This window comes from Protopterus annectens, chromosome 15.part0 (genome assembly GCF_019279795.1).
Source record: "Protopterus annectens isolate FY-2018-M chromosome 15.part0, PAN1.0, whole genome shotgun sequence".
Taxonomy (NCBI): domain Eukaryota; kingdom Metazoa; phylum Chordata; order Ceratodontiformes; family Protopteridae; genus Protopterus; species Protopterus annectens.
Genome location: NC_056749.1, coordinates 651749881 through 651768463, shown reverse-complemented (window position 1 = coordinate 651768463; position 18583 = coordinate 651749881). Strand labels below are relative to the sequence as shown.

At 38.1% G+C, this 18583-nt stretch overlaps 1 protein-coding gene across 1 annotated transcript in view; it reads right to left on the bottom strand.

Moving 5' to 3' along the window:
* LOC122789982 (interleukin-13 receptor subunit alpha-2-like) overlaps window positions 1-18583 on the bottom strand; it is a 764082-nt gene that overhangs the window by 19456 nt on the left and 726043 nt on the right. The gene's annotated exons all lie outside the window — the stretch shown is intronic.

Below are 18583 nucleotides of genomic sequence, written 5' to 3'. Positions count from 1 at the left end.
CCCACCCAAGCTTTGTGCTGGATTATAGCACCAGAGTACATAAAACTGCAACATAATCCAGGAGAGGCCATTGACTCATCACTTCATATGGCAATGTCTTTTTGAATGATGCTTTCTATTATTATGTACCCATAGTGAAATGACACTCATTTTTTAGAAGCCATCCTATGACTTTTTTTACAGGTTGTGCAGAATTTCAGTTTTGAGATTTGAGCTGTTAAATTTATATAATCTCAGACTTCATTAATCTGGCCTTTGAACATGCCTTAACCTGGACACTCATCAATTCAGCTTTGCCAAATTAAAGCCCTTCTTTTTTAATAATGAAAAAGGAAAAAGGAAAAGCCCTGTTTGCTGAGTGATGTAACAAACACAAAAAGTCCAATGTAAAAGAATAAATGTTCCAAACACTAAAACCAAGGAGAAGCCAAAATCCAAGTAAGAATCCAAATAAAGTTCTACAGAAACCTTTATTGCATAGGTAAGCGCTTTCGCAACCTCTCCTGGTTGCTTCCTCAGACCAAACCAAACATGCTTAAAAACAATCCCTTTTATAATACACATCACACAAGACCCACCAATCCCTGTGGAGAATACAAGACTCCAATGCTTTCCAGATTCAAGAGAATAAGAGATACACACTCTTTTAAATCAGATAAAAACATATATGTAGAAAATGCATACAAAAATTCATGTAGAAATACATATAAAAAACACAAAAAGTGTGTATAAAAATATATATAAATATGTGTGTAAAAAGCCTAAAAGCACTGTAAATCATGCTTGCATGTCCTATTTGAAACATAACCCTAGTTCCAGAGCACAGCCGATTGCTTCATACTACTTTCTTCTTAAGTTTCCTGTTCTTCAGAACAGGTTTAAGGGATATATAATCATTCAGCCCCAGTGATTTATGTGCAGCCAGTGTCAAAATCCATCTAAGTTCTTTCTTTTCAGTTCTGTTACTTAAATCCCCACCTCTCATATTTTCCATTAAATTGTCTATAATGAAGAAATTAAAATAATGGTTCTCCCCCTGCTGCAACATATGCTTGGCTATTGCACTATTGTTCCTGCCCTCTCCTAAAACAGTAGTGATCCAGTATCCGTTCTCTGAGGCGTCTGTTGGTTTTCCCAACATAGAATGTGTCACAACATACACAGTGGGCTAAATATATCACATCCTTAGTTTGACAGTCCCCCATGGCACTAAATTTATATGATTTCCGTGTTATAGGGTGTACAAATAATCTGTTGGTTTCAGTGTACTGACAGAATGCACACTTGTTGCATCTCACTGTCCCATAGGTCACCAGAGCGGGATGTTCCATCCTTTCTTTATAGCAGAGCATTCCTCCGAGTGATTTACTGTTTTTATATGTAAACTTCGGCCTATCACCTACTATTTTACTGACCTGATCATCTGTACCTAGAATATGCCAATTCCTATACAGTATATTCTTAATCAGATGTGTATCTGTCGAATGTGTTATGTTATAGCTCAAAACGTGTGTGCCATCTATCCTTTTCTCAGAGGTCAGATTATTTCTAGCCGGACTGGAGAAGTATGGTTTCCCCTATATTCTCTCTCTGACTTTTGGCTATTTGACAAACCTCCTCTATCTCTTTTTTGGGGTAACCTCTCACTGCAAACTCATCCCTCAAAGTTGCCAAACTGGTCTCAAAATCCTGGTTCCTGGCATGTAACCTGGACATGCGCACAACCTGATTCTTAACAACATTCTTAAAGATGTGGGGTGGATGCATACTTGTATGGTGAACATAACTGTTACGGTAACATTCCTTCCTATGCAGGCTAATGTATATCTTTCCAGTTGTTGTTTCCCTTACTACTTTAATATCCATGAAGTCAATGCTAGCCCTAGAACTATTAACAGTAAAGTTCAAAAATTCTGTACTATTATTCAGATGTTCAATAAACTCATGTAACCTTTCTTCAGTATCACCCCACAGAAGAAACAAATCATCCACAAAATGCCGGAAAAATAATATATTCCTACTGAAATCATTATTCATCATGAAGCATTGTTCCCACTGTGCCATTACTATGTTTGCATAACTGTTAGCTGTTGGGGTCCCCATGGCCACCCCTGATGTTTGCAAAAAATACCTTGTTTCAAATCTTTTTTAACTTCATTAACTTATTTGAAAAAGTTACAAAAGCAGTGGATGGTGATTACTGAGAACATACAGCTTATTTGATGATGGGTCTGATAAGAGAAAAGTACAGTAGTATAATGACTTATTTGGCTTTATACATATTTTCTTGGACATTAACCTGGCCAGACAGAATGATTTGTGGTATAAACATGATTACTGAATGTGAGACAAAGACAGAGAGAGATTTGTCCACTCAGGTACCTCTGTGTTCTCTTATGACCTTATCTGTATGAGGAGTACCACTACTTATGTGGGAGTAGCTTTTTTGCTAAATGGTACTACTATGCACTTTTTGCATTTAACTTGATATCTTTTTCAGTAAACCAGGTATATTCACATTCCAGTCCTTGCTGAAGCTGTTTTGTATCAGTGGATGAGCTGATAACAGTGCTGTTTTGCAGGCACCAGCACACACAGTCAACCACACTTCTAGGACAGCGACTAGGATATCTGCAGAAAAAATGCCAAACAGGAGATGGACCTATGTATCTACGGAAGTATGATGCTTACTAACAGAGAAAATGACTCATTTGTGGTCAGACTTAACCAGGGATAAAGAAATGTGGCATGGGGTACAAACTGGGGGGCTCGTTTGCTAAGGAACATGTTCATAGGTAGGTACTAGGCTATTAGCCCTAGGGCCTATATAAGCCTAGCCAAAAAGGTACCCTGGCTTTCGCCAACCCAAGAAAATTATTTTCCTGTGCCCCTGTCGAGCAGAGCCACAGAAGTGATCCCTGGGGTGAATTTCCTATTTCCCATCCAATCATCAAGATTTTTCTTGAAGAGTGCTAATGAGGAGCTCTGTTTGACATAGATAGATAGTCTGGTTCCAGAGTATGGGAAGTCTCTGGGACAGGAATTTATCCCTCCAGCATGTTCTGTTCATTGTGGTGACAAGGTTTAGGTCCCTAGAGCATGTAGCTCGGAGGATTGGGATTTCGTTAAGTGGAGCATGTCCAACTTCTCTGGGTTTGACATAGCTTTGTATGTTAGGCAGAGATTGCCTCTGAGTAGGCGATATGCGACAGAGTAAAGCTGGAGTTTGAGACTGTCTGCATAGGGCATCTGTTTGAGGCCAATAATCCTCTTTGTGAGGTATTTCTGTGGCCTTTCCAGTAGTTGTAGATGTCTTGTGAGGTACATACCAAAAGGGGCATTGTAATCTGTAATGGGTCTAATGAGTGATGAGTAGAGGAGAACAATGACCTCTTTTTCTGGATGAGAAACCTTTTGTGATGAGGTGAGCCATGTAGAAGGATTTCCTGACTACTGTGGTGATGTGATTATCAAAGGAGAGATTACTGTCCACCTGTGTCCCAAGGTCTCCTATCACACTTTCAGCGTTAACTTATGTGGTAGTTCATAGGTACAGAGTTTTTACCAAAGGGAATGACAATACACTTTTTGGCATCGAGTTTCAGGCCATGGCTTTGACACCAGGCATCTGTCTCAGTGAGGCCCTTTTGTAGTATGTCCACATCATTAGGAGTTTTTATTATGGCTCCTAGTTTGCAGTCATCTGCAAACTTTGTTAGCCAAAGACCTTCTGTGTTGGCCTGTACTTCAGAGAAGTAGATACTAAACAGGAGAGGACCCAGGACTGAACACCCTGTGGTACTCCACTTGTCACTGGTCTGAACTCAGATTTGGAGTCTGCTACTTTCACAGTGTGGGTTCTGTCCATGAGCCAGTTAGCAACCCATCTTGTGACATAGGGATTTATACCTAGTTTAAGAAGCTTATCTATAATTCCTGAGTAGGGGATGGTGTTGAAAGCCTTGGCAAGATCCAGATAAGCTGTGTGAACCACCTTACCCTCATCTATGGCTTTGGTGACTGCTTCAAAGAAGTCAATCAGGTTTAGGAGACATGATCTGCCTTTTACAAACCTGAACTGGGTAGGGTCCAGAGTTTGGAGATTACCAATGTCTTTGTTTATGAGTTCCATGATGATACGTTCCATGGCCTTGCAGACCAGGCTTGTCAGGCTAATAGGGTGGTAGTTCCTGGGGTCCATCATGGCTCCCCCTTTGTGGAGTGGGATAACCATCATGGTGCACCATTCAGTGGGCACAAAGCCTGAGGTGAGGCTATGATTGAACATGGTACTTTGGTAGGGTGCCAGTTCATTTTGTAGTTCATGTAGAACACAGCCTGTGATATTGTCAGGTCCCATGGATGCTGTATTCTTGACTTTGGAGTGTGTGTGTTTTTTACCTGTGCAGCCATAATTACAGGAACTTTGCATTCTTCTGGTATAGAGATGGGCCCTCTAGGGGGTGAGATGGGGGTAAACTTAGCACTGAACCTGCCAGGATGTTGGCAATATCAGTTGGTTCTGTATATTTAGTGCCATTGTGCTGTAACTCAGAGCAGATCTGAGCGTTGCCATTGAGATTATTGACATAGCTATAGAATGCTTTGTGGTTGTCTTTAGAGTCAGTAGCAATTTTGTTTTCGTAACTAGCTTTGGAGGATTTTATGAGGGATCTCAGCTTCTTACTGAGGTTGACCGTGGAGTTCCTCCAGTCATGGGATTTTATTCTTTTTGCAACAGTTTCTTTCTTTTGTTGTAGAGTTTGTTTACGGCAGAGGACCACCAGATTGACTTTTTTGGAGGACAGCATCTTGGTTCTATTAGGGATAGCATGATCCATGCACTCGTGTAAATGCTTATAAAGTGCATTTGTGTAGGATTCAGCAGTCGTACCTCTATTGTCCGTCTGCATTGGTGTCATGAAGTTTGCCACTTCTGTCTTAAGAAGTGTGAAGTTGGCTTGGAGAAATTTTTTACGGTGGTTTCCCTAACTGGGGTGGGGGCGGGATATGGACGTCTAGGGTGATTAGCTTGTGGTCGGATCTGACCAACGAGAAATTGACCCCTCTGGTATGGAACGCCAGTTTGCCCATGTTGGTAATGACCAGGTCTAGGATACTGCTGCCCCTGGTGGGGGTGTGAATAAATTGATTCAAGGCATTGAAATTTATGAATTCCAGAAAACGTTGAGCAAAAGAGTTGGTACATGAGTAGTTTTCCCAGTTAATGGTGGGGTAGTTGACATCACCCATTATTAGGGTGTTGGGTTGTACCCTAATACTTTCCAGTGTATGAAGAAATGAGGAGTGGGAATCCTGGGGCATGGTGGGGGGTCTGTAGCAAGCTACAGTTTGGATTGCGGTCTTGCCCAGAGTTAGTTGCACTTGGATAATCTTGGATGCATTATGCTGTGCACCTAGCCTGGAGGTGTGGATATCCTTAATGAATATGGACACACCTCCACCTTTAGTACTTTGTTCCGGGTTAGGCGGTCAGAAGGTGTGGTATGAATTATAGCCTGGTAATGCAGGGTGCTCTCTGGAGCTTTGAACCAGGTCTCTGTCACTGCACAGATGTCGATGTTCTCCATTGGTTTAGACTTCTAGCACTGAGTAGCATTACCCTCAGATTTTGCTTGTTTGTACCGGTTACGGTGGTGAATTTGTCATTTGAACCTTGCCTAAAAAAGGCACTATAGGGGTGGCAAGAGCGATATTAGAGTCTGTAGTTAAGTAATTTTACTATTTGCTGCAGTGCATTGGTCTTAGCAAAGTATAGGAAATGCTGAGAATATCCATTTTTAGACATGTAAGTGTATTAGTCAATGCTTTGGTAATTAAAGACCTGTAGAAAGATAACATTTGCTTTAATATTTAACTCTTCAATAGAGTTAAGACAATGTTCATGATCTTTAGGAGATACTAAGCTAGCAAAGTAGTAAGAGTTTAGAATTGCTAAAGGTGACTTAGATCTCCAGGAGTTCCAAGCTAGGATTATGGGTAATTTGATGTGAGGTGAGGGTGCTTCTGACAGATATAGATACTCAACCCACAGTTACCCAGGAGCCTGAACGTGTATAGACAAATACTGGTATAGAGGTAGTGCTACTACTGCACAGAAATCATGTCTCAGTAGCTACACAAATATGAATGCGCTCAAACTGCAGGAAGAATTCTAGGTCTGACATCTATTTAGACTCTTACCATTGAGTAGTGTCACCATGTTGTCCAAATTTGAGTTTGCTATATTGAAATATACACTATAGGGACTCTGCCTAAAAATTCATTTTAGGGGCAGCAAAGGCTTTTGCCGAATGCAAAAGCCTTGGAATGAGAGGTGTAAACCATCAGTGGTGAAACAAGTCTTACAATCTCATCTCAGGCTGACACATACATGATCCCATTAGAATGACACTAATTACTTAGCCAATTGTTAAAGCCAATTGGCTTGCTGGTATCTAGGCATCATTCTCAGTGAAGGCAAGATACTGCATGATCAGCACTTTTCTGCTTGTAGCATATACATTTCAAGTTCCATCAGATCTCTCTGCAGCTCCCCTCTGTGTAGAACACTACAGGTCATTCAACTCCCACGTAGGTCATTAGTAGACTATAGGCATATTTGTTTTAAGGGCCTTTAGGGTCATTGTGGCATTACGGATCCTGACACCATTAAAGTGCCTTACAGTCATCCTGTTCTTGTCCAGGCTGGTGACTGTGGAGTCTGTATGCCTAACTATAGCATCACCTAGAACCAATACATTTCACCTGTGTGGAAACACACTTAGTGGACCTTTTGAGCTTTAGGCCTTCTTTTCTGGTGACACATTGGTGATGTGCAGTTTGAGTGGAATAGCAGGTGTTGTCTTGTGTACTGAAGTCTGGGATCTTTTAGTGTGTGTATTCAAAGATGTATTGCCAGATTTTTTTTTACACAGTCTCAGACTTCTCCAAATCTTTTGGGTTTCTAATACCATGACGGAAACGGACCCCATACCCAAGTCAAAGTACGATTAAAGTTAATGAAATTAGTATTGTTTCACTCTGTCAGCCAAAAGTGCTCTTTGCAGCATCTGCAATATACCCAGTAATGACTACTACTGCAATTCGTATGCAGTTGCATGTATTGGTAGCATATCTAAATATGATTGTAGACTTTAAGACCTGTTGCTCCTACTACTATTGGAACTATCTGGGTATCTTTCTTCCACATTGCTCTCATTTCTGCTTGCAAATCCTGATATTTTATGTCTTTGTCTCTCTGTATGCAGGACACTATAGTCACTGGGTGTGGTGATTTAAATGATCAATGCTACTTTTGTCTTCTTTGCTTGGACCACTATATCTGGTTTTCTAGCATCTATCTTTTGGACTGTTGGTAATGCGTGATCCCTGTGATCATTTTCTATGATGCCTTGTGGCTCATGTTTCCAGTGTTTTTCAGCCACTTCAATACCATAATGTTTGCCCAAACTCCAGTGCAGTAGTCTCACCACATTATTATGCCTTTCAATATACAGTACTTCTGTAATTAGTATATGACAACAAGCAGCAAGATGTGCGACCGTTTCCAATTCTGTTTTACAAAACCTACATTTGTCTGTTTCTCCCACATGTTCAATGGACTTTGTAAACCAACATGTACGTAGCCTACTATCTTGGGCTGCCATTATTAACCTTTCAACTCTTGGTTTGAATTTGCCTCTCCTTAACCATTCCAGCATTCATTCCTGATCAGCATGAGGTTCTTCCAGAAATCTTTCTTTACTTGCAACTATATTTATACATTTTCCACATTTCTTGTCTTTTCATCTGGTCCTTCACCTTATATTCTTTCTTTTGTTTTGGCACATTCAGTAGCTACCTGATTTTTATATACTTCTGGTTTGATTTCCATTCCTGCTTGATGCTGATATGCTTCTGCTAACCTTAGCAGGGAAGTCATCTTAGATTTATTCTCCTCATGTTTCAAAACTTTTACTACATTTGGGTCTTGTGAGGTCAGCAGATGTGTGTAGTCCCATGACTGCAGATCTGTATATGTAATTAGTTTCAAGGAGGCCCAGCCCTCCTTCGGAATGGGAATATATAATCTTGGTATGCACTGATTTTTACAAATCATTTGGTGAGCATGAAGCACCCTTCTTGTTTTCCTATCTAATCTAGCCAACACATCCTGGGGCCAGTCAATCACTCCAAAACTAAGTTAGGACAGGAAGAGCAAACTGGTTTATAGCTTGGATTTTGTTCCTAGATTAATTTAAGTCTTCTAAAGTAATCCTTACTAAGCTTTATTTGCATTTTTCATAATTTATAGTTCATCCTTCATCAATTCTCACATATTTATACACTGACTCTTACTCAAGTTCCTTTATATCACATTCTTGTCTCAAACTGTTTTCTTGATGCTGCAGTTGTCCTGCTTTAAAGGTTGCTTTTGCACATTTATCAAGACCAAATGACATTGTTATATCTGAAAAAGTTTTGACAACTTGCAGTTGTACTTTCAGTTCCTCATTTGATGAGCTATACAGTTTCAAGTCATCCACAAAGAGAAGATGAGAAGTCTTTACACTTTGTTGTTTTCTAGGAGCCAGATTATAGCCATGGCCTAAGCTGTTAAGTAGATACCTTAATGGGTTGAGGGGAAGGCAGACTAGCAGCGGTGACAGAGACCCACCCTGGAATATCCCCCTTTGAATTTTTATCCCTGGAATAATAATTTGTCCTTTATCATGGCTTAATTGCAAAGTGGTCTGCCACGGTTTCATGGTCACTGTAATGTAGTTGATCAGTGTATCTTATATATTTTTAAGCACTGTTTTATGCATGAATGTGGGATACTATCAAATTATTTTTGTAGTCAATCAATGCAATACGTAAATTCTTCCCCCTTTTAAAGTTCTGCACTATGACTTTATTTAACAAATGATCCTTTGTTCCGTATGACTTTTTTATTAACCTTTTGTTCTATTGCCATAATTGGGTTTTCTTCTAAATGACTATAGACTCTGTCGGCATCAATTCCAGAGTATAGTTTATATACATCGTTGGAAGGCAAATTATTGGTGTATAATTTTTAGAGTAGCTTGCAGTTTCACTCTTATGAAGGGAGCATTGTTTTCCCTGTTGTTAGCCAGCTTGGTGTCTGTTTGGGGTATGCATATAAATAGTTCTTACTCATGGCTAAATCTTCATGCAAAGATGTTAATACTTTTAACCAGATGTTAGGTACTGCATCTGGGCCTAGGGATTTCCAGTTTGAGGCTTTTCTTTACTACATTTCAATCTCTCTGGCTGTTACTTCATTCCATTTCACATTGTGTACCTTTAAACTTCTTATTCTTTTTCTATCCATTTAGCGTCTTTGTTATATTCCACAGAATCCTCATAGATACTTCTCCAAAATTTACCTATTTCTTTTTATGGTGGTCTTTCAATTCCTTTTACCTTGTTTCCCAGAGCTCTATAAAACTTTTTTATCAATACATTGCTTATTTTGTACTTTTCCTTTATATTTATCTGCTTATCTTCTAAGTTTTTCCATCCGTATTGAGATTTTTATTTTATTTGTGATACTGCATGACAAATCCTGATCTGTTCTAATACTGAACACTGCTTTTATCACATCTTTCTAATTACTTTTGTTGGTCTGTTCCCTCTTCTGTACTCTTCTAACAGTGACAATTCTTCTTAGTTGCTTTATAGTTTTCTCTATTTGATACTTCTATGATGGTATTCGATTTCTCCCCTTCCTCTCCCTCACTACCATGTTCTTGTGGTCGAACATCATTTTTTAATTTAGTTGCACAGTAATATATCCTGTTTACTTCTGTTATATCCCATGGATCTCTATGGATAGTCCTAATTAGGGTGTTCATTCGTTTTATCAAACATCTGAGTTTTTGGGTTTTATTGACCTTCTGCACTCTTTCTTTCTTTCATTGATCTTAATATGTCTATCTCTATAAAATCAAGAAACTCTTTTCTTTGCTCGTTTTCTTCTAAACTGAGAGCACCATTTTGTTTTCCATTTCCTGCGGGCATTCTATAGAAAGTTCTATTGCATCTTCCTGTGGCACATTCTCTTCAATTTCATCATGTTCCATCCATTGCTCTGTCATACGAGAACTCACTTGCTTATCAGTTCTCAACATTAACTGTGTCAGGTTCCACAGTTTCCTGTTCCTTCCCTTGCCATTCAGCTTCAAGTGAATGTTTACACTTGTTTTCTGTGGAAGGCTCCAAAATATCTTCATATGACACCTGGCCAATTGCTTCCCATTCCACTGGTTTCCCCTTAATTTGGAGTTCCATTGCTCTAGCCTTTTGTGGTGCTTTCTGAATTAGATTTTCTACACTGAATTCTTCAGTTTGGAGGAACTCCATAACCCCATTTCCATTTCTTTAACTCCTCCATTACTGATCTCCTTTTTTAGTTTTCCTCTGTCTTCTTATTTCTTCTAGTGTAAAGTTTTCTATGTCAGGATGCCTTTGCCTGTATTTCTCTTCAAATATCTTTGTTGCTGCTCTTTTTGTACTGATTAGTTTTTCTTTTTCCTTTGCATATAGTTATCACACCATACTAACCCCTCTTTTTTCCCCATGTCCATATTTCTTCTTCAGACATCTCCTGATCTTCCTTCCTGTTTCTCCTTACTTTGGGGACTCGTTCCATCATGCTGTGATGTAACCTGTGTTAGACCTTCTACATCAAATCCTTCACTTCGCAGGCACTCCATAACTACTTTACTAATCTGCTTTTCTATATTCCCTTTTTGTGATATTTTTATTGTATAATTTTCCACGTCTGGATGCCTTTGCCTGTAGTTCTCTTCGAATATCTTTGAGGCTACCTTCTTTATGTTGATTAATTTGGCTTTTGACTTTGCATAAATATTGCACCATATCAAATCTGTCTTTCTTTCCTATGTCCATATTTCTTTATACTTTTCAAAAATATCTAGGTTTTGTTGTTTATATTTTCACACTTCCTCAGATGCTTCTTTTTTCCAAATAGATCAAAGTTTCTTGGTCTATTTTCAAAAATCTGTTGTATTAATAAAAACAAATTTTTATTTGATGCTTCTGACAGCTTTTCTTGTGGTTTCTTGCCTCTAATTTTGCTCAGTCTTTTTGTACAACTTGTGTCTGGTAATTCTGGGCTTTTTGCATAACAGTAACAATACATAAATTTTGTTCTTATCCTCAATAGTCCACTCCATCATCTTTATGGGTCTTCTTTGGCCCATCAGTTTTTGTGATCTTTATGAACTGCTACTTCTTTCTGCAACAGAGGGGATCCTATCTTCCCTCTGGGCCTTGCCTGGCCCCATTGTATGAATGTTTCCATATTTTGAGGATTCTACACTGTCATTTGTTCCAGTCCTGGCACCAATGAATGGGCACTTTTTTTTTTTTTTTTTAATAATCAGGGGTCTTGTGCACCCAGCTGTCTTTTTAAATTTTTCACCTACTTCTGTCCTTTAGAATGCGTCTTGGTCAAAATGAAAAGGCTGAAAACAGAAACTATCAAAGCAGCTGTTAAATGAATTCGTTCCCTGGGAAAGAATTTGCTTGGCCGCTTCGGAACTTTGCCAATTTTGGCACTGTAGTGTAAACTCGGAGTTGGCATATTTTTAAGTAGGGGGTTGGAGGGTGTAGCCCCTCACATCGGGGGGGGGTGTGGGGCCCCCCACTTAATGTAAAGTTCGCACTTGATTTTTTTGTTGTTGTTGGAACAGCAATTTGTTTCCCTTGGGGGGGGGGATTGCTGTTCTGACCCTTCAACACTCTAAGCTTTCACTTACATAGGGTCGATTAAACACCGTTCGCTTTTTTAAGCATTCGGTGATTTAACATAGACCCTACATAAATAGGGTCTATATATCAGTATCCCCTTGGTGAGATTTTGTAGAAAACAAGGTGCACCTCGTGAAGGTACTAACCGAGACTGGAGGACGAGTTCCATTTCAGCACTGCTACTCTCCTTTGCTTGCTGACTTTTCATATCTCCATTCGGAATGGTGTGTTATAACTGATGTAATGTTATGGAGGTATGATGCTTACCAACAGTGATCTGTTGGTACAAGAGGCTTACCTCTGTTTTGTAAATATGTACATCTCCCACAAGATGTACTATCAATTGGTACAGACAGACAATGGCTTGTCAGCATAACATAGTTGCTGCACTGCCTGAAACCACGCAGTGTGATCATACTGGCCACAGATGGGGTAACCAGAGGGTACAGGATTAGTGTTGGTTGTACCATTCAGGGGTTGGAGGGACACTTACTATTGTAGGGTGATTCTTTGAAGTTATGCTAAATGAAGCTAATCTAGCAGTCCTCAATGAAAAGAATTAGGTTTGCCATGGATGATGAATAGTAGTAAATCACCTATCGACCACTACCTGGTTACTACTAGCACTGGTCTCACTGCAGCTACACAGAACTAGGAATCAATATTCATTTGCTCCTTCTCTCACCAGAAACACTTTCAGGTAGGTTCCTGATCAACATATTCTTTGCCCCAGTAGGCCTGTAGCCTTGTTGTACCTTCACCTGGTAGAAGCCCTGGAAAGTATGCACAGCAACTCAGCAAAGCATACAGCCAAGATGCAAAATGGCCCAAAATTTAAATCCGAAGTAATTTCTGCAAAATGGCAAACAAAACAAGGAAGTCCCACACATTAATAAGAGCTAATCAAGAATCAAGTCTCCTATGCCCCTTTTCACACAAGTAGTAAAACACTAGCTCTAATCCCAAGCTGGCCACTAAGAAGCAATTTTAATGCCTCTCAGTGAAAAGTAGTTTCTAGGAAGGTACGGAAATGTCCTCTGCTTTTTCATTCACTAAGAGCAAAAAAGAAGCACTACTCCAAGACAATTCCTGAGAAGCAGTTTGAAGGTTCTCTAGAGATTGTTAGTCATACCCCAGATATTATAGACTTTAAAGATGGAAAAGGGGGGGTTATATACTCCAGCGATTACAAACAAATAACTCAAACTTTAATAGTCATATGGGAGGGTCTTGTCAGTTTGAGCTTCAACTACTCACTAGTATGAACATATGAGATTAGGCTGGGAGGATCTTTTAAAGCCAAACTGATAGCAGGGCAAGAGACTGGAGAGAGACAGAGTTTAAAAGTACAACAGTGACAGGGCAGGTGGGTTGGAAAATACTAAATGTCAGAAGCAGCAGCTCCAAAGGATTACAACCTTTTTCTCTTCTAATTACCTTAAATAAAAATGCTACTTCTCAGCTCCTCCCACAAATCATTTAGCATTAAATCCATTTGCTGTCAGAGAATGGAAAACAAATCTTAGCTATCTGACCTAATTAATAACTTCCAAACCTCTGAGAAACAACTTTAAGGTCATACTACAAGAAAATAAGAGCAAAAGGCAATAAACAATGCACGCATACAAACTTTAAATGAAGAATTCCAAAATAGGAAGCGCCAAAAGATTAGATCTTTATTCTGCTTAACTTACATTAAAAAAATAAATTTCCAGCACATGAACATCAGCTGTGTGATAGGGATAACAACCTTACCTGGCAGTTACACGTTAACCACTGTCTTTAAAGCAATTACAGTTGCAGAGATGTTCACAGTTTCCTTTTGAAAGATGAACACTTAGTAATGTCTCAAAATGTCTGTGGTACAGTATTCCAGTTGGCTACTAATATTTTAGAGAAAAATTTATCCTTACAATAGCAGAAAACCTATCTTGATTTTATAGTGAGTAGTCTTGTGCATTTTTTTAAATTTATCAATGAGGGCAGACAGTAGTCATTGAGGATTCCATATTTATTTATTTTTATTTATTTACTGACATTTGTTAATCGGGTTAGTCCAACTGGGCTTGGGACCCATTTTCAGTGGAGACCCAAGGAGAAAAGCTCCAAGAAATGCAGCAGTTTACAATAGAGGTTATACAATCACTAAGTAGGTCTTTTACAAGCACAGTTTACACAAACAGATGATAATACTTAAAAAAAAAAGTTAGTGTTGAATATGAACAAATTGGTTTCACAATATATATATCTTGGACAAATCAAAGAAGAAAATTAAAGGCAGTATACCTGCATTATATTAGGGTAGCAGTGTAGTTTCATATTTACATTACTGGTTTGTTGTATCAGAGATTTGGGGAGAAAAAAACAGGCTTGATTTGGTCAAAAACAGTTTAAGAAAAAAACGGGGGGGGTGACGTAGGGTATGGGGAAAGTTATGAAGTTGGGGCTTGGCAAGGACAGATTTTAGTAGGTGAGCCTTGAGTTTTTCTTTAAAATGGCATGGGTGAATGATGGAACAGATGTCCCTGGGAAGTTTGTTCCAGGTTTGGGCAATGGAGGATTTGTAGAGGTATTTGCCGATAGTTTTTTTGGGTTGGTGGGTTTGTAGCAGTAGTTGGTTAGAGGTACGAAGAGTACGGGGAGGAGAATAGATTTGACAGGACATATGTTAGAAAGTTTTGGAAGCAATAGACTTGGAAAGTGACTGGCATTTGTTTGGCATTTTAAATTGATGTGTAGTAATAGTCTCTATTTGAGAAGTGGGAAATGGATTGGGAATATTTTTTCTGTAACTTGAATAAATGATGCACTTTCAGTTGGCAAGTCATGCTTTAAAGTATTCAAAGTACATTTAGGCTATAGCTCTTTTAGCATGTATAGTTTGTACATTACTCTTCATAGATACAAAGCTTAACTGCATATGGTTCCTGAAGCATATCAAAAATTCAGTTATTGATTATTCTATATCCCCAAGTATTTATGAACATTTGCAATTAGAAGGGAATTGTCATAAGAATCTTTAATTGATACAGTGAGAATATTCTTTACAAGTTGAAGGATATTCAGTACAATGTCTGTGGATTTTCTGCTGACGAGTACTAGTTTATTTTGTGCTAACCTATTACATAGCTGTTTGGAATCATGTTGGAAGGAGGCTTGCTCATAGGTTCATTGTTAAATTCTAGGCTAGCTGTCCTTGCTGGTCATTCTAAACCTAGCCAATTTCCCTTGTGTGCTCAAAATAACCTATCCCATTTAGGTATAGACCATCCCTAAGTTGATAATTACAAATTAATCATAATGAAAATAAATGGGATCATAACATGGATAATTTGAGGGGACCCATGCATAGGATAAAGCATTTAGGAGCTGATTTTGTCCATTAGTAGCACAGGGAGCAGTCGTGGGCGTACACTAAGTTGCATTATTTGCATTCAAACTATTTTTCCATATAGAGAAGTGTATTTGTGTAATAATGGCAAGTCATTGATACACTATATAAAAAATAAAGTCCCAGGAAATGAGACTTCTGGTATGGATAAGAGAAAGAAATAATTCTTGACATTTCACCTAAAACTAGTTTAAAAGCCCTGTTACTCAGATAATTTGTAAACCAACTTACTAGTAGATTTTATTTATTTTTTTATTTTTATTTTATGTTTGTTGACTGGAAAAGTCCAACTGAGCTAAAAATAGCCCTTTTTCAGTGGAGGCCTGGGGAGAAAATCTCCAAAAATATTATACAATACAATTAGAATTAAAAATTACTGATACAAATTTAGAAAAAAAACTGCAGATGGGGAATTAATAGAGGTTTAAGAAGAACACAATTAAAACAGACATCCAGTCCAGTGTTTGGGAATACTGAATAAAGAATTATACTGCAGCAGTGAATGTTAACAAATGGGCAATCCTATAATTAGGAAGATTTTCAGATTAAATTGTATTTCTATATTTCTTCTGCTTACAAAATGTTTATGGTTCAATCTGTAATGCAGTTGTTATTCTAAAACAACTTACAATAAAATCAAAAATACTTGACATGCATTCATTTTTGTACCATAACCTATTATTCTTGACCTTAAATATGCATTAACCATGTGATCAGTAGCATACCATCTATCTTCTCTTTTATTGTTCACTTCCTTTGCATGTACAAATTACAGTGATCACCACTGTAACAGGAGATGTACCAGCCCATACTTGACCATCTAAAGTAAGTCTTCAAGGTACTGTTTTAATATGGTGTCCAGAAGCCTACTACATGAAACGACGTATGAGCTATACACTCGCCAGCCTGTTATTGCCAGCACTGAATCAGAATGTTTCCTGTCAAAAACTGGTCAGCTCTTTTCATGGTCATATAGCAGATACACTAATCTATTTTCGCAAATTAGATAAGTTCAGATGTAGTTTTTCAACATTCACTGACAGCTAAAGAAATAAAGCTTCGCTATCGTTTCTGAACTTTTCTGCTAGTATTAACTAAGACATTACTAACCTGATTAAAATTGTATTTCTGAAAAGTTCATTAGACTTTGTCCTTACTTAATTTATGTCTTTCTTTCACAGTCAGTTTAGCTCGTTTGAAAATTAACTTTTGCTAACCTAGCACAACCACATGGAGCTGATCAAATGCACAGCATGAACAAGCACATAACATTAATCACTGTGCAAACATAGAGAATATTTTTATTTAAAAAAATATTGTTCAATCATGGTGCATAACGCTGGATTTAACAACCACAAGTATACCCTCTCCACTACTCTGCATCTGGAGGAGAGCCATGATTTTACATTCTAAATGTGAGCCTACTCCACTGTTCCACTTTAAAGCAACACAGTTCAGATTTCTTCTATTTCATTGTTACAGTTGAAGACAGAGAAACTTCTTGAGGTTAACATGATCAAAACAGACCAGTACCTAACAAAAGCTCTAGCACTGCACATTATTTTTCTTTGTAATAATACCATGCAGTGATGAAGAGATGACATTGATGAGTGTGGATCTGGTAAGGGTACACGTGTGTGCGTGCGTGTGTGCATATATCAGAGGTCACAGTTTTGATAGTCAGCTGTCCCTGATCTTGGCTCAGGTTTTCACCTTCCCCTCGTAAAAGTTAATTTCCCATTAAATCCCTGGTGATTACAGTCAGTCAATAATGCTAAAATTTAAGAGTTTCACACTTGTTAGTGTTCAGAATATCCACATTGATGCATCATCTGTTCTATTAAATGTTTAAGTGAATCAGAGCTGGATTTAAAAATTGTCATCTTTTGGGCCTTTGTTTTCCTGTTAGATTTGTTCAGAATTCTTGAGCAAAGTTTTTGACTTGTATTTTTGTGTGTTCTTCAGAAAATAATCAGGCAAATTGTTGTGAACTGCAGTCATTAAACAATGACGGACATGTAAGTTTCAGATTTCATATCCTTCAGAAAACGTTTGCTAATGTAAAGCTTGCACATTTGCTAATGTAAAGCTTGCTATTCTAGCCACATCTGAAGTATGTAAGAGCAATATTAAACATCTGTTACTGCCTTTTGGTCTCTGTGATTCTTGGAGTTAAGACGTTTGAGGGGTTGCACTGTGCGTTTCTGACAGCAGCAAGGTGGAATACATTTTAAGGCACAGATTATGAATTAATGCATTCATCTGATCTTAAACAGGACATACAAGTGGCCAAATTGTTGTGTGTGCCAGTGCATGTTTGTGCATCAGTGTTGTGTGTGATAGTGCGCGACAGTGAGTGCAAGTATGCATGCATGTCAGTGTGATATTGTGTGTGTGTGTGTGTGTTTATACTGAGGGCATTACTCTCAACTGTCCCCTCTCCTGATCTTGCCTCATAATTTTCATCTGATCCTCATAACATTTGTGGTTTCCTAGCAAATTATTGCTGACTGCAGTCACCAAATAATGACAGACATAAATTTTGCACTTCATATCCTTTAGAAAATGCTTGCCACTATAAAATCTGTTATACTAACAACTTGTTTATGTACATTAGAAAAATATTTAAAATATGTGCCTTATTTTGGATGTTTGTTCCTGATTCGTAATACTAAGTGGTTAAAAGGGCATGAAAGTTGCAGTTGGTTGCATTGTACAGTTCCAACAGCAGCAAACTGAAACATATTTCTTGGTTATTTATGTATTTGTTCATTCATTTGATCACATATAGACCACTAGCAGGAAGGAGATAGAGCTGTAAAAAGATGCAATACTTTTTTGTTACAAGAGCCAAAATCACCACAACTAAAAAGAGGAGTAATTAATGTAACTAATGCCGAAATCCCCAGATCAAGAATGAACTTACATTATTGTTAGACTAATGAACTAAATAGTAAGCAAGGACTGAATTATATCCTACAGAGTCACTTGAGCACACACAGAAAATATCTATCAACACCTAGTATAGAACTAATGTTGCATAGAAATCATTTGAACTATGCAGTATACTCCAAATGGAAAATTAAGTTATAAATGTTAAGCCTTCCAGATGAAAAAAAAAGCTGTAGCTTTATATAAGCAAGAGAATGAGGTCATAAGGTCTGCCACATAACGAAACAGGACTTGTACTTGATTCCACAGAATGACTGATGTGTACTATAAAATGCACATATGAGCAAACATGCACTCAGTATGGAAAATTAAGAACTTATCAGTGCACTAACAGTTTCAGTTAAATTCTGCACAATTTCTAATAGCACTAATTATTTTAAATTAAAGCTTTTTGCACAACTGCCAAGCTACTCAAAACAGTGGAGGATTTGTTTTCGA